General features: G+C 48.6%; 1 protein-coding gene across 2 annotated transcripts in view; it reads right to left on the bottom strand.

The window, feature by feature from the left end:
* The window catches only part of NTRK3 (neurotrophic receptor tyrosine kinase 3), a 539,904-nt gene that overhangs the window by 309,091 nt on the left and 206,686 nt on the right, over positions 1-24,127 (bottom strand). The window contains exon 1 of one of the 2 annotated variants that reach the window (XM_042941054.1): positions 12,917-12,969. The exons of the other annotated variant lie outside the window; for it this stretch is intronic. The gene's annotated coding sequence lies outside the window, so the exon portion shown is untranslated. Of the gene's footprint in view, positions 1-12,916; positions 12,970-24,127 lie in introns of those variants that run through there. 2 annotated transcript variants of the gene reach the window in all.

Below are 24,127 nucleotides of genomic sequence, written 5' to 3'. Positions count from 1 at the left end.
TCCTGACTAAATTACCTCCAGGGGAGTCTTTTTATACCGTTGCTCTCAGCAGGAAGTCATTCTGCCCCCCACCCCCAAGGAATATTTGGCAACGTCTGCAGACATTTCTGTCGGTCATGACTTGGGGGGGGGGGGGGGGGGGGGGCAGGGAATGATGCCAGCATCTAGTGGGCAGGGGCCAGACATGCTCCTAAATGTTCCACAAACACTCAGGACAACAAAGAATCATTGGCTCTAAATGTCCATATTGGGAAGCCCTGCTTCATTATAAAGGCTTCTGTCTTGAGATCACCATTGAAGAATGCATTCCACAGCTTAAAACAGCAACAACTTTGATAATGGCTGCTTTGCAGCAAATACTAAGGGGCCCCAGGCCAAAACCAGAAAGCTTGCCTCTAGGTCCCTGGGTCCAGGTGAGAGGAGAAAATCAAAAGCCATGGCTCCCAGACCCCCTCAAGTCAAGGGCATTACTTGAGGAAATAAGGGACTCTTTGGCACACTGGACCAGGGGCAGTTACACATCCCAGAAGCAATAACGGTCTCCTCTTGCCCGGCTCAGCCTGGAACCCACCAGCCAAGAGCTTTCTCCATCACTGTGAGTTCCTCTTCTGCACGGCTTAGTCCTGCATGGAAATGGGAGTGCTCCAGCCTGAGAATCAGCTCAGGGCCCTGTCCCTCCTCTCGGGCCACCGCCCTCCCTGGACACCCCAGAATCCCAATGCTTTGCCAAGAGAAAATGTGCAACACTCTTCCAGAGAGAAGGGAGGAAGTGAGGCTTAATTCATGATAATGTTGAGCAACCAAGCCAGAGACAGGCTTAGGGGTGCAGCTTGGAAAACCTCAACGAGGTCTAGGTGAGCCTCTGTGGTCAAAGAACACGCTGCTGTCCGGTGGACTGGGGTTGGGTGTGTGCGTGGCCTCTTCAGGAGTAGAAGAAAAACTATCAGAAATGAAGTCACCCCCAGCAATTCACAACAACAGCATGCAGTCCTGAAATCAGACAGCTGCTTCACACCCATTCTGGGGATGAACTAGGGCACAAGCGAAATATTAATTAAGATATCCACAGAAAATATAAAAAGCCTTTGTGCTAGAATAAATCTGACTGTGCTTTTTGTACCATAGCTTTTTTTTTTTTCTTCCTTCTGTTTGGCTTGAGCCAATATGGAAATGAATTGGCAATCTCCAGGCACATAAAAATTAGATGGTACAGACTGTGTGGTCCATATTTTAATTAAAAACATGTCATGTGGATATGTTTAAGAGTTGTTTAGAATTCCAATATTTAAGTACTATACATAGAAAACTCTAGAACACGGAGACATCTACCCCCTTCCATCATGACGGGACTGAAGTTCATGCAAAGGCCAAGACAGGTGTCTCCCTTCACCTGACAGAACTCTCCTCATCACCTGGACGTTGGGCAAGACAAGGGATTAGCTGGTGGCACAAGACAGCATCCTTCCTTCCTCTACACATGGCAGGCCAGTATTACCTCATTTCTGCAATCTTCTCTCTCTCCTCCCTTGCACTAAGACCGCTGTTATTTGCACTGGGATTTCTCACCGCTATTAATGATCTGTTCTTCATAACTAAATTTTCTGGACAACTAAATTTAAATGCAAAACCTCTGCATGTTCAACCTCCTTGCTAGATGTTTCTTTTTGCCCGAAAATGCATTACACACCTCCTTGACTTTTTAAGCAGAGGAGACAGAACATGACTTACATTTTCTTGATGATCTGGGATCATCATGACCAAGCTAACTAGTCTGCTGAGCTATAACACAGTGACACCTTCAGAGGTTCCTGAAGCATGCAGGATTTATACCTCTACCCAAATGGCCCTACCCAGACATGATTCCTAAATCTTAATGGTGATTGTATCCATTTGCAGCAGCTTTCTGGCTCTTTCTTTGCTATCCGGCCGTGGGCCATCACCCCTTAGACACCTCCCCGAGGTGTTGGCCTTTCCTCCCCTGAAACGCACTGCGACCGATCTGCTCCGCGGCCCCTTGGAGCACAGAGGTTGAGCGGTGGGCACCCTGGAGGCAGGGTGACCAGGAGCCAACACCCAGCTCTGGCGCTTGGAAGATGGATGCCCCTGGGCCACTTACTCAAGGCTCTCCGGTCCTCCGTGTCCTCACAGGAAATCTGGTTGGTGTGAGAATTAGATGAGGCAAATATCTTAGTCCCCAGTTCAGTGTTGACGCATAGCACCTGAGTGATTAACAGCTGAATTCCATCACTACTGTTGGAACCACATAAGGAAAAGTAAATAGAATCTGAGTAAAGATCTAAGAGAATAGGGGCACCTGGGTGGCTCAGTCGGTAAAGCGTCCAACTTCAGCTCAGGTCGTGATCTCACAGTCCGTGGGTTCGAGCCCCATGTCAGGCTCTGAGCTGTCAGCTCAGAGCCTGGAGTCTGCTTTGGATTCTGTGTCTCCCTCTCTTTCTGCCCTCCCCTGCTCGTACTCTGTCTCCCTCTCTCTCAAAAATAAGTAAACGTTAAAAAAAAAAAAATCGAATTCTACTGAACACATTGAGAAACAAAGTTTCCTGATTTGGAAAATTAAATGCTTGAGCTATAAAAAAAAAAAAAAATCTAAGAAAATATAAAAAAAATAAACACACATGTGCATATGCGTGTGTACACACACATGAATAGGTCGATGTTTGTCCCTATTTTCTTTGTTCCTAATCTCCTTTCTGGATAATTAAGGTGAACAGTTAAGTGAAGTATTCTGAGAGGTGTAGTCGATTGACATTTTCCTGGGGGCACCTAAGTGGACACACTAATACCATGTTCCGTGTATCCGCTCTGGAAGGTGTATCCTGGCAGGCGGCAGCTGAAACAGGCATTTCTCAGATGTTCCTGTATCTGAGTATTCCACTCCTCCAACACAGACCCTAAAAGCTTCAGTGAACAAGGCTGTTGCACACCTGTCCCTTCTCGCCGGACGGTCCGGGTCAGACCTGAGGCCCCCACCCCCTTCTCCGAACCCTGACTCCAGGATGCGGGCCTGAAATGAAGTACGGAGCGGAGTACCTAGGGGAAGCCAGCCTGGGATTCCATTCCTTAACAAATCAGCACCAGAGCACACGCACGCATGGGCACGAGTACGTACGTCCGCACGCACGCACGCATGCACAATCACAACGAATGTGCCGCGCATTTGACTCCGAAGCCTTGTAGGGCAATAAGGAAATTGATTTGTTATCCAGGCATATTATGTCTAGTGATCCAGACAGAAGCATTAGCTTTCAATTATCTGATATGCTTAGCATCATAAACAAACCGTCTGGAGCAAGAGCTCTATGGCACTGAGGAACCAAGAGGGCTGGGGAGAGCCGCACTGGATCACACCAGCCAAGTCACCAGGCTCTGTCTCCCTTGACAGCTGTCGGGGCGGGGTGGGGGGGGGGGCGGGTACAAGATGCCTGGGGAGCTGGGCCTGAGAGCCTAGAGAGCTTTCTTGGGCTGGCAACCCCAGCATGCCAGCCCATTAGCGCACCAGCTCTCCGAGCAGCTGCACGCCAAGGACCACGGTGAACCAGCCCAGCATCTGGGACCCCCGGGACTGCAGAAAGGAACATTCAGACCGTGCCGGGAACAGATGGGAAACGACAGCATCTGTGTCGGCTTCCTGATCAACTCCAAAGCTCCTGCCAGGAACAGGGAACGTTTGGGCACACACACCTGTGCTCTTCAGGTGCGGAGATGCTGTGTCTGCTAACGGGGAAAAGGACAAGGGCACACACCCTCTGCTACCCTGGCTAAGAAAAGGCCTCTCATCTGGCACTTGGCTGGTTCACTGGGGAATCTAAGCTGTCCTGGTTGCCCCCCACCCCCTGCCTCGCCTGTGACCAGACTGGCCGGCCTCTCCCCAGTCTAACTGCTGCCGGCTGGGCAGGCAGGTGGGTGCAGGCTGGAGACCCCAGGATGCCCACACATCGGCACACGTGGAGCCACACCTCTAAGCTGCGGACAGACACTGCCTCCTAACTGGCCTCCCTGCTGTCACTCTTCCCCCTGACCAGTCTCTACCCCTGCACAGTCACACTCTCCCCCGCCCCAAACCCTCCAACCGCTTTCTTTGGCTCTTACAACAAGATCGGAACACTGTGCCATGGCCCCGAGGCCCTGCATGAGCTGGCCACTGGCCGCTGGCCACTTCTATGGCCCCTTCCCCTAACACCTTCTCCTTGTTTTCTGGGCCCCTGCCACCCTCTCCTGCCTGTATTTAAACACACCAGACTTATTCCCAGCCAGAACTTCCATGAAACACTCACTGCGGTTCCTTGTAATCCCTCAGGGCTCCCTGCAAAGGTCACCTTCTCAGAGACGCCTGCTCTGACCCCTATGTGAGCTCACCCCCTCCTTTTCCCCGCCAGCTGCTCTCTGACACAAGCCCCTGTTCATGTCCTTCACAGCCCTTAATAACCATCCGTAATTGTCTTATTTGATTATTTGATTATGTGGCTGTCGTCAGTTGTCCATAGGCTAGAACTACGGCACATGAGAACAGGGATCGTATCTGTCTTACTCACCACTCACTCACCTCCAGAATTTCAAATAAGGGCAGGTACCCCCGGGAAAGTACGTACTTGGGAAGCCATCCAGGTTGGTGCCCAGCAGCCACCTCGTGCCTGGGGCCTGCCATAATCAGCACCCACACAGTCCCCACTCTGGACCCCTTGAGCATCCTGGAGCCCACAGGTCAGACCCCACAGGCACCTTGAACTTGATCTCTGAACAGGGATGTGGCCCACGGCACACCATTCAACATCCCAGTCGGCATCCTAGAGAATCACTACAGGGCCCAGAAATGGTCTCTGGAGGCCCCTGGACCAGATCTCAGGTCTGTTGCTCACGATCAGTGTCAGGAGAGGGACTTGAAGTGGGCAGGGCCCCCTCTCGCCAAACACAGGAGGAGATGAGGTGGGCTTTTGGCACCTTGGCACATCTTTTCCATCTTTCCCCTTCCTACATGACTTTGACTTTCACCAGATCAGTTTTCCGAGGGTACCGACCAGAAGTATGTGTCTCCAGTGACAACTGAGGGAATGAATGAATGAATGAGTGAATGAGTGAATGAATGCATGCATGCATTAGGGAGCCCACAAAATGATCCACAATGTACTCAATGCTCCATCAGCTCCCCACATAGACCTTCTCCTGCCCTCAACCCCTCTCACCTTCTCAAGGACTCATTCTCCTTGTCTCTCCCTCTCTTCTCTGTACCCTCACTTTCTGTCTACTAGATTTTTCCATCAGCATACAAACATGTTCTAGGAGATCCCATTTCAAAGGAAAATCTCCTTCACTCCACGTCCTCCTCCAGTTACGAACCCATGTCATTACATCTCTTTACAGCCAATATTTTCAGAGGATCTGTCTACTCCCACAGGAGTGGGAGGAACCACTTCCCTCCTCACCTCCCCTGGATTCTCCATCCCAATTAGTCTTCTGCCCCCACCACTCTACTGAAACTGCACTGCCAAGGTCACCAGTGATTTCCATGCTGGCAAATTCAGCAGACTCTTCTCTGCTGTCTGGTTACCCAATCTCTCAGGGGCATGTTACCCGGTTAATAACCACTCTTTCTTTCTTGAAACACTCTGTTCTCTACGGATTCCTTGACTCTCCTCTCTCCTGAGTTTCTTTCTCCTCCCCTGGCTACTTCTTCCTAGTGTCCTCTGCAGGGCCCATATTCCTTCTCTGATCCCTAAATGTTGGCGTCTCCCAGGTCTTGCCCCAGGGGCCCCCTTCGCCCCACCATGCCGTGGTGATCTCACCCACGTGCTGGCTCTGAACACCATCTATGCACTGAGAGCGCCCAAATGCATGTCTCTGGTCACACTTCCCCAGGCTCTTTCCTGATACATCAGTAGGTCTGACATCGGCCCTTGCTTTCCTCCTGCTTGGGCCTCTCCGTCCCAATAAACGGCAGTGGCATCAGTCAGGTGTCTAAGCCAAACTTCATCAGTGAGTGATCCTGCCCCTCCTGCATTATCTGCACCTGAGCAAGTCCACCTCCACGAGAGACATCAGCTCCATCCGTCTCCCACCACCTCACCTGAGCCCAGGCCATCATCACCTCTCCCAAAGGCCACTGTCTCCAAGACAGGGCCACTGTTTCTATTCTGGCCTAAAAATCTGTCCTTCACTCAGAAGCTTGAATGAGCTTCTTGGAACATATATCTGGTCACGTCGCCCTCCCCCACTGTACCCACCCTCCAAAAACGGACCTCCAGTGGCTCCTCCCACACTTGGGATGAAATCCACACTCCACCACAGCCAGCAAGGCCCCACGTGTCTGGCTCAGGCATCTCCTTCCTCGGCTCAACCCAACCCTGTTCACTCGGCTTTAGTCTCACTGGTCTCCTTTCTGTTCTCCAAAACACCAAGCTCCCCCCTCCTCTCAGGGCCCTTGCGCTTGGCTTCACCCTTAAAAGTAATTGAAATCTCCTTAAATGTCATCTCCTCAGAGAGGCATTCCCTAACCAACCTAGCCAAAGTCATTCTCTATAACCTTCCTCTAGATCAGTTGTTCTCAAGCCAGGGGCGGATTCTCTTCCCCAGAGGACATCTGGCAATGACTGGGGACATTTTTGATGGTCACGACTGGGAACGTCCCACAGGTAGAGGCCAAAGATGTGACTAAATATCCTACGACACAGGACAGCCCCCTCAGAACAAAGAAATGATTCCAGTCCAAAATGATAACAGTGCCAAGGTTGAGAAATGCTATTTCCTTTAGATCACCTGGCAAAATCTGTAATTACCCCACGTATGTGTTGACTTGTTTACTGTGTTTCTTTGCTAACAAAATGCAAGTTCCATGAGGGGAGGCAACCTGTCTATCTTGGTCACTGTTGTATCCACAACTTGATCCCCGTACATGGCAGAAAATTCGAATGAACAAATTAATAAACGATTGTCCTTCCTTGCGACCTGAGGACCTTGCAGCCAAGTCATGAAAACCCTATGGTTGCCGACGTCTGGACAGGACTCGTATTTTCCCCCACCATTTGAAGAGGCTGAGGTATAAAGAACAAGCTGTACCCATGGGGCTGGGGGGTAGAAAGTGGGGAGGTCAGAACCCCGTGGACTCTAGTAGACGTTCTCCTCTTGTCTACAGATGAAAAGTCAAACCACACTGATCATAAAACCTCCAGCCCTCACTAGACATCTCAGCTTTGAAGCAGAAGAGAAGGAAGAGGTCTTTGATGAATCGTAGAAACAGCCCAAGGCGGGGAGAGACGCATCGACTTTGACCCTTTCTCCCCAACGGGCCTTGGAGAAGAAAAGTCTGAGCAAGAGGTAGAGTCTGGTCCAGACCAGAGCAGCTGGCTTGAAAGTGATCCAATAGTGCAAGCTTTATGCCTAAAATCAGCCGGCCCCAGGGGTCCGGAAAGTGCTGCCCTTCGGGTGGCCAATTTCCTTAGGAAAATATGAAATGGCCAGGCCACCCTTTACTGAATTATAAAGCACTTATCACTTCTTTAATAACTACCCACATGGAGGACTTAATTCACTCAATATGGAAGTTATAAAGGCGAATTGGTAAGTGAACACTGAGCTCAAGTGCACTGCATAAAGACTTATGAGGGCAATATTTTCCCCTATTAAAAGGGCAGATTTCCTTACTGCAACTCTGCCTCCGAGTTAATGCGGAAACGTCGCTCCAAGGCCCGGGGCATTTTGATTGTTAGACGGTAATTCCAGGTCCCTGGGAGAGAAGGGAGTCCTTGACTTTGAAGGAATTATGATCTCTGCAACCTGAGGGTGTCAGAGTGATTAGTCAAGGTAACCATCAGGAAGACAAGATCACACTGGCGGTGCCTAGCACAGCGCGCCGGGACATGAGCAAGCCACGGAGAAGAAGGGAGGAGGTGCAGGGTGGAGGAGGAAGGGTGGGCTGGGCCAGGCCTGGAAGAGGCATGTGCAGTGGGAGGCTGCAGGAAGGGGGGAGCCACCTTGAAAGACATGGGCACTGGAAGAAACGCTGGCTTACAACTGAGACCTAAAAAGAACGCATTAACAGCATCAGCCCTTGTGATCTGGACGCAGACCAGCCCTGGAGTTCCTTAAGGGTTCCAGAGGTTTCCACTTAGGGGGCTGCAGAGATGGTCCTCCTCACTCAGGGAAGGAAATTCCGCTTTTCCTCTTGTTAATTTTGCTCTTGCCTTGCTTCAGCATCGCGAGCAGTTTCCTTCCCTCCGGCCACAAGCCGTCTGTTCCTCTCCCCATATCCTCCCTCTCTTGGAAGGCATCTCTCTATTCGCATGACTTCAATTACTGCCTAATTAGAGATTATTTCCAGTTCGGCTCTACCCCTGACACCCAACCTCGCCCCTGTCCTGTAGTTCCTGTTCCCACAATACCTATTCCCCTGGACTCCCAAGAGCAAGCATAGACAGAACAGCTCATTCTCAACCTCCTGGATTCTCCCAAACGACCTCTGCTGAGTCCTCCTGACTTGAAACATTACAGCGGAGCTGGTGAGCACATTTCAAACGATGTGCAGCACCGGTGGGCTGGCAACAGCTCACACAGATGGCCACATTTAGAAGGAATCTGGGGGTAAGCAGGAAAGAGCTGTGATCGATTAGTGATGTCTGCCATGGGCCTAATACACAGAGAAGGGCCATGCAAGTAGCATCTATTAACCACGTCTGTCCAAGATGCGTTCTGACATCTCTTTCTAGCTCTCGCCCTCTCTTAGAGTCAAGACCCGCCAATCCCTCCTCCATGATATCCCTAGTAACTAACTTCCCTTTTTTTCTTTTAATCTCCACAGCCTGTATCTGAGAGAGTCTCACACCCAGAAGGAAACTTTTCAGTTTCCAGCCTGTGAGCTCTAACCTGTTTCGGGGTTGACCGTGTCTTTCATAGGCTCGGGGCTAACCGATGCCTCTCGTGCCAAATTAAAACTTCCTTTAGGAAGCCTCAACACTGAAGAGAAGCCTGTCACTGAGGAGAAAGAGGTTTTATGAAGAGCCACAGATCCTTTGAGAACAGAAACCACTTCTCCACTACCCCCTGTGTCCAATCCTTCACCCTGTTGAAATGCTTCCCTGAGGCTCAAATCCAGACCGAAGCAGAGAGCAAAGGGGACTTGCTACTGGGACCCACAGGAGTGGCTTTTAGGACTCTTGCTTCCCTCATCCCTCTGTCGTAGAAGGCAAAAAGCCAAGCCGTGTCAGGGAGGTGCGCTCCCATCAACAGAGAGCCAGCCTGTTAAGCTCCGTCACACCCCCACCTCCCTAGCTCCTCCCTCAACTTTTGGAAGGAATTTGGCGTAGCAAAAAATAAGGGGCTCTGAATCTCCAGACTGCCACTGACCTGCTGGGTAATCTCCCACAGCCTCAGTTTCTTCATCTATAAACTAGAGATGATCCTGATGCCAGTTTCATGGAGGCGTCAAAAGACGAATTAAAACAGTGCTTGTACGGCGGTGGGGGCGCCCGGGTGGCTCAGTCGGTTGGCGTCCGACTTCAGCTCAGGTCATGATCTCACTGTTTGTGAGTCTGAGACCCTCGTCAGGCTCTGGGCTGACAGCTCAGAGCCTGGAGCTTGCTTCGGATTCTGTGTCTCCCTCTCTCTCTCTCTGTCCCTCCCCACCTCTCTCTCCCTCTCTCTGTCTCTCTTCTCTCTCAGTGATAAACATTTAAAAAAATTTTTTTTACATAGTGCTTATTAAAGACCTAGCACATTGTCTGAACACCCTAGAGCTTAAAGTATGTTTATTTCCCCTCCAAAAACACAATCAGTGTGACATAGTAAGAAATATATTTGGTCTCTGCTCTCATTTCCTAGCACACAGCTCCTAAAACCCTTGGAATTTCCAAAGCGGTAAGTGTCTCGTTGTCTACTAATAAGACGACCGGTAGCTAGGGGCTCCTGAACAGCCTCAGGCTGGGGGCGGGGAGCCAGGGGAACCAAGCTTGCAATCTCAGGGTTAGAACTGTCAGCCCCACCTGACTGGAGGCTGACTTCCTCACCAATGGCCATGATCTAATCAAGTGTGCCCACATAAAGAAGCCTCCATACAAATCCCCAACAACGGGATACAGGGAACTTCCAATTAGTGAACACAGGGAAGTATGCAGGGGATGCAGGGGGCGGGGCAGAGAGAAGGGGTGGTCAGTGCACCCGGGAAGGGCACGGAAGAGCCCCGCGCCCCTCCCCCATCCCCCGCCCCATGTATCCCTTCCATCTAGCTGCTCCTGACTTGTATCCTTTTATAACAAACTGGTCATCTAGCAAATACATGGTTTTCCCGAGTTCTGTGAGCCGTTCTAAGCAAATTACTGAATCCAAGGAGGGAGTCCTGGGAACCTCCGACCTCTAGCTCGTTGGTCAGAAGCGCAGGTGGCCATCTGGACTTGCAACTGGCATCTTAAGTAGAGGGGTGGTGCGGTCTTGCAGGACTGAGCCCTTAACTGCGGGGACTGACGCTAACTCACGGCACATGGCATCACGACCAACTGAATTGGAGGACACCCACTTGGGTGTCTGCAGAGATCTGGAAAACTGGTCGGTACGGGGGCAAGAAGTGAGTTTCTTCCTTTGAAGCAATCGCTGGATTGTGCAGGGACTGAGGTCACGCACCGGGGCCTGCCTGGCCAGGAGAGTGAGCCCGCTTGTGGCCGCAGTGGCCGAGGCTGTGACGCGGCTGCAGCGGGAGACCCTCCTCCTGCCCGCTCCCCACGGCTTCGTCTTCACAAGACAGCCAAGCGAAGCCCTCGCTGCCAGGGCCGGTTCCCTCCGGCTTCCTCGGAGCCACCGCCTCTCCCTGCCGGCCCCTGGGCGCCAGGGCTTGGTGGAGCCCCATATTCTGGGTCCTGACATCGCGTCTTCCTCCCTCCACAAGCTCTCTTCAAACCACCCTCACCCAGCTGCCGTCAGCCGCCACCGGCCTCACCCTCCAGTTACTGGGGAACTACTCCTGTGTGGCCGCTGGTGTATGAACGTGACCCTGTCACTTCCGTGTCCAGGCATCACGTGCCTGGCTTCCCTCAGGAGAGCGTCAACTCCTTGACCACGGAATCCGCCGCATTCTCTTTACTCCGGTCCCTCCTCCTGCCCCGTGCTCGCTCCGTGCTCCTGAATCCTGAGCGATTCTCGGCAGCTCCTCCTTAACACTGGAACCAGGTGGGTTCTGTCCTGTGGGAGGCAAGAGCAGTCCGGGGGCGGAGCACGGCCAAAGTCCAATGTCATGGGCCAGAGGCACACACACCACGGAGCCACCGACAGACAGACGGACGCATGCAGACTGACACGTGCGCCTCAGACCTCCTCCTTCAACTCAACTCAGATGCCCCCTCCCTCCGAGAGTCCTCTTCAGGCCCCCTTGCTAAGGCATGAGCGCCTCATGCCTCGGCTGTGCTGTCACAGACCAGGGTTGATGCTGGACCTAAGTAGCACCTGGCAGAGCAGAAACTCCAAATGGGCTCTGGCCAAAGGGCTGGATCAGGCTGTTCAGGCTGAACTAAGGCTGATCCTTAGTTCCTGGATCCAGGGGCGGGGGGGGGGGGGGGGGGGGGGGGCGGGGAGAAGAGTGGGGGAGAAGTTTCCAGAAGAGTCGCGTGTCTGGGGTATTGGGTGTGGTCGCTTAGGGGGCTCAGGACGGCAGCTGTTTCCCCGCTGCTGTGAAATGCTTCCACCGTTTTAACTTCCTGGTCCTACATGGTGTGTGATGGCAAGTATCAGCTCCAAACAGACTGTGCTTCCCACAGGACACTGGGGATCTTGTCTTATACTCTTTGACATGCCTGTCTCCCCACGAGACTTTGAGACCCTTGAGGGCAGGGACAGTCTTTTATCTCCGCCTCCGCAGAGCCCCCACAGGGCACCTGGTTCCTTAAAAGCGCTCACTATATCTGGCAGGCACGCAGCAGGCACTCGCCTCTCCTGAGCTGTGGGCTGCACCCTGGAGAGAGAGCATTTACTCTCCTGCAACCAGCAAAGAGAGGCCCAAGGCCCCGTCTGGGGAGTCCCCCTGGCGGGACAAGAAAGGTAAACGCGACAAAGACACCGAGGGACGCCCTCTCAGGGGAGCAGGTGACGCACACCCACTGGAGGCTGGCTCTCCACACTAGAAGTACCAGAAACCCCAAGGTCAAGGTGACACTGTCTCCAACCCCAACACCTGGGGACATCTGGACATTCGGCCTCCATCCTGCAGACATTCCTCCTCCGCAGGCTTAAGCACAGTCCCCTCAGGGAACCGAGGGGCTTGGGAATGTGGCACCCCACAGCCAGCTCCCAGAACAGAGTTGGGCAGGCAGGACTGCCAGGGCCCCACTTCCCAGAGCAAATGGCACAGGAGGAAAAGTGGTGCCGGGGCCCAAGGGCTAAGTGAAAGGGAAAGCCCATGAGCTGGAGAGGGGAGCTGGGGCCAGAACACATGGGATTTTCAGGTCACACCCCAACCAGCTCTCCTCTCGCACCATCCAGGAGAAGAAAGAGACACAGAGCCCGTGGCTGTCGGGGTGGAACAGGGAGTCAACTGGCAGCATTACTGAGTGCTGAGCGTGAGCCTCTGGCTGCTGAGCTCACCCCGACCCGCCACTCTCACCATGAGCCAGGACTTAAGGCCAGAAGCCTGTCGTGGTTCCGGCCTGCCTCCTGGCTGTCAACCCAAAACGCCTGTACCCCACAGGCTCATCGCAAGCCTGGGTTGGGCTGCCCAGTCGGGGCCTCCCCTCGGCAGCAGGTCAGTTCTGCAACTCCACTTCATCCAGTCATTTGTAAAGCACCTACTATGTGCCAGGGTGACCTCTCATGGCACCGCGGCACACCCCCCTTCAGTACCCACGGTGAGGGATTCACCAACGTGACTTCAGTGCAGTGCTGGGACGGGGGTCCTGCCCAAATCCTAGCCACTCAGTGGAGTACTACCAACCCAGACAGCGCATGTTGGCCTTCTCCCAGCGGCCAGGCCCAGATCCTGCTCACGCTTTGTCATCGCCAACTTCTGATAACTGATGGGAACAATTTCAAACTGGGTGTGCCCCTATCTACCCCCCTTTGAATCACAGAATTATCAATTTTGTGTTCATAATAGCACTGTTGCCTAGACCCCCCCCCCCCATATTAGAGGTCATGGTCAGCCATACCAGCCCCAACCGGACTCAAATCCCATACCCTCCCCACCAAAATACGCTGGAATAGGGTTGCTGACTATACCCTGGGGCCCAGCACAGCTGGGTCCATTTCCCCTAGACCCGAGCTCGCCTTTCCCTAGCTTTCTTCCTGTTCTCTACCGGCACAGCCCTGGAAATTCAGAATGCCTAAACAGCTGCACCTACCACCGGTGGGTCCCTGGGCTCTAATGGGGGGGTGGGGGGCACTCAAGCCACCCCGCCACGTGCAAGTCAGGAATGTGGGGTCCATTTCCCCTAGACCCGAGCTCGCCTTTCCCTAGCTTTCTTCCTGTTCTCTACCGGCACAGCCCTGGAAATTCAGAATGCCTAAACAGCTGCACCTACCACCGGTGGGTCCCTGGGCTCTAATGGGGGGGTGGGGGGCACTCAAGCCACCCCGCCACGTGCAAGTCAGGAATGTGGAGCCCAGGGTGGCACAACACTTGCCTGCACGTTTCCTGAAGAGTTAAGATCGGCACAGACCGTTGGGGAAATAGTATGGCACCAAACTCTCCCTTTCTAGAAGCTACACGTGAGCAGAGGGGGTCAAGGTGCAAATGAGCTCCAAGGAAAACACTCCTGATTCACACCATCTGCGCTCCCGGGTGGCTCTGGCCAGCCCACCGAGTTAGAGACGGTGCTCCAATCTTTGAGACATAAGCCACTGCATACAAGTTATCTTGGGGTCCCAACACGTCAGAAGAGGAGGCCAGGAGGCCACAATGCTGGGCTTTTTCTTACTGGAAACTGCTTGCTCACTGAAGCCCACTGGGTCTGCTCAACAGGGGATGCCCTGGAAGAGTACACCAAGCTCTTCTCGTGGATGACAGCTTTACGCAATAATCGTGAGCGGCGCTCTAAATATTCTCTCCTCTGTTCCCTTTCTCCTTTCTTTGTAAAAGGTAACACGTTTCCAAGAAGTCTGGATTCCTGGAAAGGGACTCCACCAGGGCTGAGAACTGCAAATCTATTTGCTTCCGAAGAGGGGCCAGGGGTCCACAGATTAGCATTCCCAAACACTTCTAATGGCTTGTCCCTGGTTGATTCCTGCTGCCCAAAACCTTCCTGAACTCTCCGCCCGGACTTCATCTCTTGCCCTCCCGGTGCTCTCCTAATTAATCTCACCCGGGGTGGGGAGGCAGCGGGGAGCTTTTCCTCACCACCATCCTCGTTTCCCTGCAGTCTTGCTCAGTTTCTTCCAACCTCACTTCCGCTGGCTGTCTCCCCCATTTCGTTGGCTTTCTCTCCCTGCCTCTCCCTTCGGTCATTCATCTCCTCTCCGGCCAGCGGATTTGTGCAGTCTGAAGTCACAGTTGGCGGCTTCAGACAGAATGCCCCATTTCTCTAAAGCAGAAGCCTCCAAGAACCCAGTGAGTCAGTGTTTCTGAAGGCCATCCAGCCCTCGGCAACCTCCCGCGGACAGTCATCGGGGGAGTTACAGGACTAAAGGTGCACGTTTTGCTAAGAGATTCACTCACATTCGTCTTTGGGGAGTCACAGGCTGGGCCCCGAACCTGTCCCTGCCCCAGAAGTCCTCAGAGGCCACCTCTCCATCACTGGTCCAGCCCACCTCCGCACAACGACCTGGGCACAGCGCTTTTTCCAGAGAAGAGGTTGTTGCGGAGCAGACATTCACTCGTGTACTCGTGTACTCGTGTGAGTACCAACTACAGGCGGTGACCTGTGTCTGCAAGAGGCTGAGCAGGTCCCGTGGGCCTGGTTTCAGCACAAAGGTGGGAACCTGTAACGACCAACGCCCGAGACCTCAAAGGTAAAGACAAGAGTCTAGTATCGCTGATTCCCTAGGAAGGAAACGTGCAAACGGCTGGCAGGAAAACAGGGTCAGGCTGAGGCTGGACGAGGCAGTGCAAACCCTCATTTACCCGCATGACACGGATCTCCCTCAGACCAGTCCGCGTGGCGCTGCCGGCTGACTCCCCGTGCCTGGTCCCTGCATCTCTTTGTCGTGTTAAAAAGGAGACAGCGGGCTCAAAATGGAGTCACTGGTGCTAACCCCCCCACCAGCAAGCCAAGATCCAATGCCTAACCCAACAGCACTTTCAGTCCCCACACATAGGACTTTTAACCAGACAACCTGGAGCTTCCTGGTCAGCATGAGGAAGCAATCCACTGATAGACACCTTCTACCCTGGCCTAAAACAGTGCATTTTTTTTTGCTAGTAATTTCCTTTTCTCCATTCCACTCTGCCTTTAAAAACCCTTCTTCCCTGCTGCTCCTCGGAGCTCCCTTCTATTTGCTAGCCGGGATGCTGCCCTACTCATGAATCACCGAACATCAAAGCCAAGTAGATCCTCAAATTTACTCAGCCAAATTTCTGTTATTCAACAGATTTGGGGCCAGCGCCAGGACTGAAGAAGACTTTCAACGGTTTGGGGCACAAAGAGAAACACAAGCATGGTACCCTGGGAACCCTCTGAGTTTACGATCTTTCTTGTCATCTCCAAGGGCCGGAGTCAGCTCCCTCTTGTATCTGAGCTCTGCCCTCTTTGCGCGGAGCTCCTGATCTAATTGGCTTTTCAGTTCCCAATTCACAAGTTTTTGAGTGTGAAACCCCAGCGCTTAATTCTGTCCCAAGATTCATGTGGGAAGCATCGGTGGCCAGTAGGTAACTCCAAAGCATGTGGGGCCCCGGGGGCCACAGTCCCCATTTGCTGAGGTCTGCTGGTTCAGATCTCTCCCCAGTCCAAGGCTCCACAGGAAGTGCCAGGGGTGCACGCGGGGCCTGCTACTGGCCAGTCCATGGTAACTTCAAAACCCCGGCTCTGCGTTCTGCCCTCAGACTCCAACCGGGAATTGCTGGTGTTTTCATCCGGAGTTTCCCGTTTGTTTGAAATCCTTCCCCAGATTCCACGCTGGGAACTGCTGATAGCAGCTGCCGTTCTCTGCGTGTGTGGAATCTGTCCACCAATCCCATTCTTTGAGGTCCACGGGTCCAATCCTTTCCCCAGACCCTAGTTCTTGGGTTACTGCTGAGGTCCACAGTTTCGTTTCCGCAGTCACCACTGGCTTCTGCTAATGTGCATGGGAGGTAAAGGCTAATTGCTAATGGGGATCTCAGAGGCCAAAGAGCCACAACATTGGTGGGCACGAGCTGAGCTTTCAAAAGCTGTTAGAGCGCTCCACACCCAACCCAAAGGCTCCCCTGTGAGGATAAGTTGGTCACGGAACCGGTCAGATTGACAGGAGGCAATCTGCCAACCTCAAAAAATGTCCACGTCATGAGGTGTATGATGAAACCACACAATCCCCCACCTCAAGGCCCATCCCTCTTAGGCACTGATGGGACTCCGAGAAACCCAAAATTTAGACTAAAAAAATGATAATCATAAACAAATACAATTGACCCTTGAGCAACACAGGCTTGACTAATACTCAGGTATTTTACAGTACAGTACTGTAAAAGGATCTTCGGACTTCCTTGATAACATTTTCTTTTCTCTAGCCTACTTTACTGTAAAAATAGGCTATATGAAACATATCAGATACAAAATACGTGTTCATCGATGTTTTATGTTATTGATAAGGCTTCCAGTGATCAACAGACTATTAGCAGTTACGTTCTGGGGAAGTCAAAACTTATATGCAGGTTTATGGCTGCAAAGTAGGTCATCACCACTAACCCCTGCATTGTTCAGGGTCAACTGTAATAATAAAAATGGGACACCTGCTTATTTTATGTCTAAAACCTGTCATCTCAGATGCTATAAATACCTACACAAATGGGAAAATCTTACTAAAGGCAACTAAGAGCTACAATGGCCTTATTGGTACATTCCAGTTGGACAAGATCTTTTTACTTAAGAAGAATGCTTGGAAATCAGGGATCCCATAGCAAGCAAACAGAATGGGATATCTATCTTAATTGGTACGTAGAAGCTTCCAAAAGGCTTCAAGAGTCTGAAGCAACTTCATTAAAGAATTCACTGTGAAAGGCTAATGAAAATTTAAAGACACAAGATCATAAACAAACGTCCACCAAATCATTAGCTTTGCAGCTACAAGGCCAGCACATAAAATGACGCCTGGGCCTCCCACGTCACACTCTCCTAGGGGCCCCTCAGCAAACCACTGGCCCAGAAATCAATGTGTTAGTTGTAATCAACTGGGACACTATAAAAGAGATTGTTCTCCAAGGCCCTATGCAAATTTTTTAACCACCAACTCCAGAGGCCCCCTATCCACCCCTGTATGGGCTCCTCCCCAAATTGACAGGATGCTGAGGGATTTTCTGGTAAACTGCTATGCTATTCCCTCAATAGTTAAGGAAAACTAAAATTGAAATTAATGAAAATCCTTGCCAAATTCTAGTAAATATCAAAGCTCTGTTTAATTGGTTTAACTATAAGAACTTACAAATCAAGAATTTCTTTTTATTTAAAAAAATTTTTTTTAATGTTTTTTATTTATCTTTGAGAATCAGAGTGAGAGAGAGCATGAGCAGGGGAGGGGCAGAGAGAGAGGGAGACACAGAATCCAAAGCAGGCTCCAGGCTCCAAGCTGTCAGCACAGAGCCCGACGTGGGGCTCGAACCCACAAACTGCGGGATCATGACCTGAGACGAAGTCGGACACTTTAACCGACTGAGCGACCCAGGTGCCCCACAAATCAAGTATTTCTAAATCTCAGAAATACAATAGAAACTAACCCAACTGCTTTTCAGACTCACATGATGTGGAAAGAGGCTAAGTATTAAAGCTAGTTTAAGTTTGTTGGTTTAATATAGACATGTCTTACAGTTATCAGCATCTAATTTAATACTTTTATCCCACCCACATTTATAATCAAATAAGTTCACGTTACCTCTATTACAAAATTTGTCAACATTTACAATGGCTGACTTTGTCTAACGTCTCACAAAGTTTTTGTGGGGAATTTGAAAATAGTTGTTAAGAACAAGTAAACTGGGGGCGCCAGGGTGGCTCAGTGGGTTCAGCATCTGACTTCAGCTCAGGTCATGATCTCACGGTTTGTGAGTTTGAGCCCCACGTCGGGCTCTGTGCTGACAGCTCAGAGACTGGAGCCTGCTTCGAATTGTGTCTCCCTCTCTCTCTGCCTCTCCCCCACTGACTCTCTTCTCTTTCTCTCTCAAAATAAATAAATAAACTTTAAAAAAAAAAAAAGTAAACTGAACACATGTAAGTAGGATAAAAATGTTTTAGGTAAATTGTTTAAATAGTTCCCCTTTATCTTTTTGGTAACCCGAAACCTTAAAGTTTTGCTAATATATAATGAATGAGTTAAGCTAAATTCACTGAATATCCAGATCATTCCAGATAAGATAAACATACTGAAACATTACTTACTGAAAACAGATTTATCCATATTTTGCTTTCTTATACAGAGGAAACAAAGATATTTGAGTCCATTAGCAAATGTGTTTTATGCACACTGAAAATTTTTCTCTGAAAAAAGCACATTTCTAGAAATCATAAAAAGTATTCATAAGCCTGCCAATTCACAGAATGTTAATGTAAAAGATAGTTCACAATTGTTTACTCCCTAGTTAAGGTTCCTAAGGGTTAAGAATTCTAATTAACATATGTGATTAGCCAAAGCAATTTTGAAAAAGAAGAAAAAAGCTGGAGGTTATCACTCTCTTTCATTTCAAACTATACTACAAAGCTACAGTAACCAGAATAGTATGGTACTGGTACAAAAACAGACACAAAGATCAGTGGAATAGAATAGAGAACCCAGAAATAAAACCACACTTACATACTCACTTAATCCATGACAAAGGAGGCAAGAATATACAATGAGGAAAAGACAGTCTCTTCAATAAATGGTGCTGGAAAACAGACAGCAACACGAAAAAGAATGAAACTGGGTCACTCTCTTACACCATATATAAAAATAAATGCAAAATGGATTAGAGACTTGAATTTGAGACCTGAAGCCATAAAACTGCTAGAGAAAACAGGCAGTAAGCTCTCTGACATCAGTCTTAGCAATATTGTTTTTGGACCAGTCTCCTCAGGCAAGGGCAATAAAGGTTAGAATAAACAAATGTGATCACATCAAAATAAAAAACTCTTGCACAGCAAAGGAAACCAAGAATGAAACAAAGAGGCAACCTCCTAAATGGGAGAAGATATTTGAAAATCATACATCCAATGAGAGGTTAATATCCAAAATATATAAAGAACTTACACAACTTAATATCAAAAAAAATATGATTAAAAAATGGGCAGAGGACCTGATGACATTTTTCCAGAGAAGACATACAGATGGCCAGCAAGCACATGAAAAGATGCTCAACATCACCCATCATCAGGGAAATGCAAATAAAAACCGCCTTACACCTGTCAGATCAGCTATTATAAGGAAGATAAAAAAAAAAATAACGAGCATGGGCAAGGACATGGAAAAAAGGGAACCCTTGTGCACTGTTGGTGGAAATGTAAATTGGTGCAGCCACTAGGAAAAGTAGTATGGAGGTTCCTCACAAAATTAAAAATAGAACTACCCTACAATCCAGCAATTCTACTTCTAGGTATCTGTCTGAAGAAAACAAAATCACAAACTGGAAGAGATACATGTTACCCCTACGTTCACTGCAGCATTATTTACAAAAGCCAAGTTATGGAAGCAACCTAAGGATCCATTAATAGATGAATGGGTAAAGAAAATGTGCTCTGTGTGTGTGTGTGTGTGTGTGTGCGCGCGTGCGTGCATGTAATATAATAGTCCACCATGAAAAGAAAAATCTTGCCATTTACAACAACGTGGATGGATCTACAGGGTATTATGCTAAGTGAAATAGGTCAGAGAAAGACAAATACCACATAGTGTGGGTTTCACTTATATGCGGAATCGAAAAGAAAACAAAACAAAACAAAAAACAGAAACAGACTCAATAGATACATAAATACAGAGAACAAACTGTTGGGTTACCAGAGAGGGGAATAAGAAGTACAAACTTCCAGTTATGAAATAAGTTAGTCATTGGAACATTATGTACAACATGGCAAATATAGTCAATAATATTCTAATAACTTTGCATGGTGACGATATAACTAGACTGATCATGGGGATTATTTCTAATGTATAAAAATACTGAATCACTACAACAGACACCTAAAACTAATAGGATATTGTCTGCCAAATATATAGACACATATATATTTAAAGCCACTAGAAACAGTAAGGGAAACACCTCCATATGCAAGGAATTAGAATGTGTGCTTTCAGTAAAAGAAGGCATGAGGAATGGAAATGCATTTTTGTTGAGGGAAAAGAAAGTAATTTTGCCCTAAAGCGAGGCTGGTGATTTAATAGAGGAAAAACAAAGGACAGAATCTGAATGTAAAAAACAAAGTTAGAGAAGGTTGGTGGAAAAGGAATCTTTGAAAAGGAATTTTAATGTGTGGTCCAGCTGGCTGATACTAAAATGAATTTATTTAAAAATGAGTTTTAATATTAAAAGTACACTGGGGCAAAATTAAAATTGGGCTTTGCTCTGTGTTAAAAAGACAGAGGTCTTCTTAGATTATTGGTCTGCTCTTAGTAAGAAACTGTAAACCAAGGTTTTTCTTTACCTTTCATATAATCTGTCAAGTAAAACATTCTATATTCTGGCCTTATCAGGTCTTTGACTACCTAGGGGAAAAAACTGAGTCTTTTCACTATTAAAACAGGTAAAGCTTTTTACAACTAACTTTCTGTATTTGCCAACACAGTTTTTAGTTGTTACTTTGGTTAAATGAATAACCGAGTATTATTTCACAGAGACCCATGCTCTTATTTGACCAAGCGTCCAAACCTTTTGATATTTTTGACAAACTTCCCAAAAATAAAATTCTTTTTAAAGATTTTTTTAATGTTTATTTCTGATACAGAGCATGAATGGGGGAGGGGCAGAGAGGGAGACACAGAATCAGAAGCAGGCTCCGGGCTCCGAGCCGTCAGCACAGAGCCCGACGCGGGGCTCAAACTCACGAACCGTGAGATCATGACCTGAGCCGAAGTCGGACGCTCAACCGACTGAGCCACCCAGGAGCCTCAAAAATAAAATTCTTTTTGACTTTGAACTAACTCTGGGATTCTTCCAAAAGATCCAGGGACATCTCAAATGATTTGTTCTCTCTCATTACAAAAAGAAAGATCTTAAACTAATTACGCTAATTTAGTATGATAAATTACGTGGGAAACATTGTCAAATAGGGGATAGTAAACCTTCTTAGATCATATTTGTGTGGATACAGGTTATTGATAGAGGTGCCCCAGAAATTGTATGAAACTCCTAAAGATCTATCATGTCCTAACGGAATGTAAACACTTACAATTCCAGTTCTTATCTCAAAATGTTGTAGGTTACAAAAATCACCAAATTTCCTTGTCAAATGCATCGTAACAAACTCTCACCAGACCTTTCACCAGAGCCATTTTTAAGTCTTATCATTTACAGGCAGTTATTGTTTTACTCAGATGCTTTACAAAAGCTTCCCGCAAATGTGTTTCGTTTCAGGGACGTTCACGCAAAGGCATCTGACAAACACTCTACAATACAGGTTTCTGATCACTTGGATACAGGTTCTGACAACAGACCCCACCGCTGGACAGAGTAGGAATTTACAGAACACTAATGGAGAAACTGGTAGCTTCATAAAACTTTGCACAGAAGATTAAGACCAACAAGAATTAATTACACGGAACTGAATGACCTGAGGAAGACGATTATAATTTTTATGGCTTCTTGTTTAACACACTGCTGGTTCTCTAATGTTTTGCTTTTCCAGATTTTGGGAAATCCTCATCTCTCGTCTGTTAAGCTGCCAACAATTTGGTTAAGATACACCTTTGTGAACAACAACAACAAAAAAATCTACTTTTTCTCCACACTGATCCCTCCAGAATTCCAAACCCCTTCAGTATTCCTTTCATGGCAAAATAATTAGGTATTTACACAAGTTCAGTAAGAATCGGTTCTCCTTTTAACGGAACACAATTACAAACATTGGTTATGTTACCAAGGCTTTGACTGGAAATGTCATATTTCAGAGAGAGAGAGAGATACATAGACTCAGATATGACCAGACCATTTTAAGGAATTAAGGTCGACTTTACAGACCAAATAAAGCCCCTTGGAAAAAAAAAAAAAAATCGGCCTGTTCCCTTGCTTACAATGTTCCAGCAAAGCAATCTTTAAAAAAGAGCTTAATGCAGTCAAGCACTATTCCTGATGCACTTAGGTAAATAATTAGGCAAAGTTTAATGCAAACAAATTAGCTTTACTATAAAAAATGAAAGTAATTGTAGAGAGAAGAAATTATGTTTACACCTTTATCTATATTTGTTTCTAATCCTCTTAATTGTCTTTGAGGTTCTGTCATACAGCTGAATTCTTCCAGTTTCCTCAAAAATCTGGCCATGACTCTCCAAACTAACATTTCCAATTTTCTCCCACCCTTGGGACCTGGGAGTCAGTAAAGACAAAGATGATCCTTGAATGTCCTTGGAAGGCACCAATACCGGGTTCCCTTAACTGCCCACATGACAGCCATGTTTCACGGACTTAACCCTTGGATATGCATCTCACAGCTGAAGAACGCACCAGATGCCACGTGGTCCCGTACAAACGCCGGAGACCTCCAAATTCAACAGCCTAGGAAGAGGGGCAGCCGACATCAAGGTAGACAGCTTCCTCCCAAGACGCCAGATCAAGACGTCACACTTGAAGCAAACATGACACCCTTTCTTCTTCCCGTTCTTTCCTGGACACGGGCACTGGCCCGGAAAGATTAACGCCCTCAATCCGGGTATCTCGGGCCATTGTGAAGTGTGGGGGGAAGACTCTGGAAGTTAGAACTTTTTATTTCAGGCTCAGAGAAAACTTAGCCGCCCGCCGCAGTCCCTGTGAATTAATGCATTCCCAGTGCCACCTTAGCAGGAAACAGTCTGTGCCCCCAGAGGATCTGTTTCGGTGGCGGTTACTACTCTCCTTGGACCTATGAACGCCTTGATGGCTGGCACAGAGCCGGGCACTGTCGCTCAGGTTATCTGACTGTGCCTCTAACTTCTTGCAAATGAACGAAGACACTTCACTGGTTGACTCCTCTTGGATTTACATCATTGAGTTAGAAAGGAATCGCCAGGAGGCATTCATGACTCAGGGTTTGCCTCCTTTGGCAAGGCCATATGTTCCCTAGTTAGGAGTAAATGTAAATGAGAATACAATCAGAAACCTTTCCTTACGTCTTGAAAATACTGCAGAATCCATTGCTAACACAGTAGATGCCCAAAAAATATCCTTACTCTCAAGCCAACGTCATTGTCGATAACAGAAAGTCCTTGATGGCCTTTTAGCTGAGCGAGGAGTTATCTGTGCCGCGGCCAACACCACCTGGCCGCACCGGGATTAACACTCCTGGGGAAGTTGAAACTCTGTGAACTAAGATCACTGAGCCAGCCAATTAGCATAAAAAGGTGATTCCCTCAATGAGGTCTTTCTCTGGCTTATCTGATTTTGATTAGTTTGGGTCTTAGGGACCATGGCCCTGAAGCACCCTCCAAACACTGGAAATTATCCTACTGACAATAATCATGATTATCTCCCTGGTGCCCTGTATCCTCTCAAAAGCTTTTAATGCATGTCCATCGCCACTAAGCACCAAGCAAATGACCTCCCTGAGACCGGAATGTCAGAAAAGGAACGAAGAATATGGCCAACTTAAAAATCGCGAACCTGTGGTCGTGGCCCAGGGGTATCACGGGGACGAAGCAAGAAACGTCACGACCCGTGAATCACCACACAGAGGATCCACAGAAGCCGTAAGAACTACGGAGCGATCGCGGAGAACGGGGCTTGGCCTTACATCTTGATCACCTCTCTGTCAGGCTGAGTCTGATCAAAAGGGAGCAATTACTAAAAATTAGATGGCAAGCCCAAAACGGGGTGGCTTGGCCTAAGCCCCAAAGTCAGCAAACCAAGACTTAATACGAAATCTAA

This window comes from Panthera leo, chromosome B3, assembly GCF_018350215.1.
Source record: "Panthera leo isolate Ple1 chromosome B3, P.leo_Ple1_pat1.1, whole genome shotgun sequence".
Taxonomy (NCBI): domain Eukaryota; kingdom Metazoa; phylum Chordata; class Mammalia; order Carnivora; family Felidae; genus Panthera; species Panthera leo.
Note: the sequence above shows the minus strand (reverse complement) of the source record. Positions and strands in the feature narration are given on the sequence as shown.